Raw genomic sequence first — 3126 nt, 5'->3', positions numbered from 1 at the left:
GTTCTGGGGCTGTGAATCGTAGTTCATGATCTGCACAGACCTGTGAGCTCAGAGCTGCAATATTTGGCTTTGGGGAGTAAGCTGCGGGATTCCTGGCGCCCTTCTCAAAGTTCTTTTCTCCTTTTGAGTTTTTTTTTCATGTGATTTGAGGGTGGGGGAGTAGATGAGATGGCTGTGGTAAGACGGAAGTCAGGGTGTAGGTAAGGATCTTGGGTTCTGAGTTCCATGATGATGTGGACAAGGATTCAGAGATCTCTCCTCCATTTTGGGGCTTTACAGTGTTCTGTGTGCTCTTGGGATAGTCATAGGCCAAGAATTGTCATTGTTGGGTGCAGAGGGTTGTGTTTTTCTGCTTTCCCAGGAGGGGCTCTTGGATGTGTGCAAAGTCCTAGGACAGAGATGGAGAATGGGCAACACTACCCGGCTTTGTGACTACACGTCCTTCTCATCCTTGGAGTAAAAGTTATTGAAGACAAAAATTACACTAATAATTGTTATGTAAGATGTGTACCTGGTGAAATTTGTTTAGAAGAGGTAGGTTGAAGGCAGTGTGGGCTTAAACTGATTTGAAACTTGCTGCTTAGAATTTCAGAGGAGAAGGTGGATGAAACAAACACTGGCTTCATGAGACAAGACAGCTTAAGACAATAGTGGCAATCTAGAAATATTCAAGTGGATCCTTCTGTCACTTACAATTTTCTTTTTGCTTCAAGCTGAAATTGTTGAAAATAAATTGACACAAAGGTTGTTATTCTCGGCAGATAACACTGCTCTATTTCTCACACGGCTTGGAAGATATTGAGTTTATTGATTTCTCTGTTGCTCGCTCGGTTATGCACAAAAGCGTTTATGTCTTTTCTATCCCTTTATCTCCCCTTTTACTCCTGCTCCCTTGCTTCCATGTGCTCCATGTGTCCTCCTATATATTTACTTAAGTAGGTTAAAGATAAGTGCTGTTCTTTTGTTTTATTGCCTAAGATCATATTGGATCACACACACATAACTGGAAGTGTGTGTGTGTGTGTGTGTGTGTGTGTGTGTGTGTGTGTGTGTGACATGCACCCTCAGGCAATCTCTAGTTTTTTTCTTCATGGCGCTGAGCATTTTGCTGGTTGAGAAGGCAAAGAACTCATTAGCAGTCTCTAAAGATAAATCTTACCCTGGCTTCTGGGATCTGTGTTCCAAAACTATTTTGTTTCTTGATTTCTACTTCATATGTGGCCATGATCTCTGGCTAGTTTCATTTTATAGTAGGAACATACTACATCGTAATAATGGATGTCAGAATAATCCCAACTTTTTAAGAGCATCAGATTTGATCAATGACAAATCAGGACCGTATTGACATTATTGGGCACATTTCTGAAATATCCATAGTGGCTCACACAGAAGAAAAGCATTACTAAGCCCCGGCTTAAGCTTGCTATGTTTATAGTACACTCGGGGAGCAAGAAAAGACATAATTTCTAGGGAGGAAGTCCTGGCCATGTCATGTGGGATCTGGACTTCTGATTGATGCCCACCCAGGGCAGTGATGACTTCAGAGAAAGCACAGCTGGGAACAGCTGCCGGGGTGGTAAAATTTCAGACTCTCCGAAGGTTCCATGCAGAAAATCCAAATCAAAACAAGAGCAATAAAATTCTTCAATTTCAGATCCCAAAAGGTACCACATACTCAGTAGGGGCCTGTGTATCATGTATAGTAAATAAATACTTATATGAATGAATAAATTGATGGTTTGAATGTTTTTCTAAAATAACCACTAACAGATCTTATGTTAAAATTTGCACAATCAATCTCTCAAAAAAGTGACATACTATTGGCAGTTATCTGAGAATTATGGGTATCATTAAGAACCTTCCTCATCAAATGAAATGAAAAGCTGCATATGATAAATTTGTAAGCTGCATATAATGTAAGCTGCATATCATAACTATGCTACATGCATGTGTATATGTTTATATATATACAAAATATATGTGTATACCAATATATGTGTATAAAATGTGAATCAATTCTAGTCCTTGAAGCATGAATTCCTCTATTGTTTCCCTATGTTTTTCTTCATTTAAAATATTTATTGGTACATAACATTTTCTCCTAAGTTGTAATAGCATTTCCTCTGTTACTATGACAATAGAATTTTCCAGCTCACTTTTTAATGGTAAGAGTTAGATTCCACTGTGATGGCGCAATAGGGGAAGACCCAGATTGAAGTAGGAGGGGAGAGGAGACAGAGTAGGAGTTCAAGGAGTTCAAGCCGAGCTGCATTCTCCCAGGTCTTTACTAAGCTAGGTCCTGTGCAATCCTGACCCATACTGGCTGACTCACTGGGGTTGGGGAAAGGAAAAGGTGATCGCTTCTGACCTGCTAGGTTGGGCTTGAATTTTTGGAGTTTATGTAATGATGACCTTGATTTTTTTGTTGTCTAGATAAAAGGAAAAAGTAGGCCTCACTTAAAAGACCTGTACAGACCAGCAACGTGACATCTGAATCAGGCTAAGCACTCAGCAAATTCTGCTCCTGGCTTGGCTATTTCAAGTTTGACTGATCATCTTTCTTTAATGGGCTTCGTTGTTTAGACTTCCATAGCATTATTTACAATTCCCTCATCCATGACTACATAACCTGTATCATGTCTCTTGTCTCAATGGTAGGTGTCTGTCATTAGCTTCACAGGCTCCTTAGGGCAAAATTTTCACAGGTGCTGATGGATTGAATCTCATGTTCTCAGATAGGAATTTTGAATCTCATGTTCTCAGATAGGAATTTTTCACCAGAAGGAATTTTTCTCATCACACACACACACACAGACACTCACACACATTCATAAACACACACAGACACACACGGACAACACACAGGGACACACACATGGAACACACACATACACACACAGAGCCAAAAGTTCATGGAGCCAGAGTAGGTCACGGGCAAGACAATCGGAGGCCAGAAATTTGTGCACAGTGTTTATGTGTGCACACTGTCCACACTACCTAGGACCTTTGTTATTTCTTATTTTTAAACTATAAAAAATTTAGAGAGCCAGAGGAAAATGTCTCATGTAACATTTTTATATTTTTAGGCAGTTTGCCCTTCAGCAAAACTGGACGGGTTATGCTCTT

The sequence above is a fragment of the Microtus oregoni genome, unplaced genomic scaffold (genome assembly GCF_018167655.1).
Source record: "Microtus oregoni isolate MIOR12 unplaced genomic scaffold, Mior012 000007F_ref0000211, whole genome shotgun sequence".
NCBI classification, from domain to species: Eukaryota; Metazoa; Chordata; class Mammalia; order Rodentia; family Cricetidae; genus Microtus; species Microtus oregoni.
The sequence above is the reverse complement of the archived record's forward strand: the minus strand, read 5'-3'. Positions refer to the sequence as shown.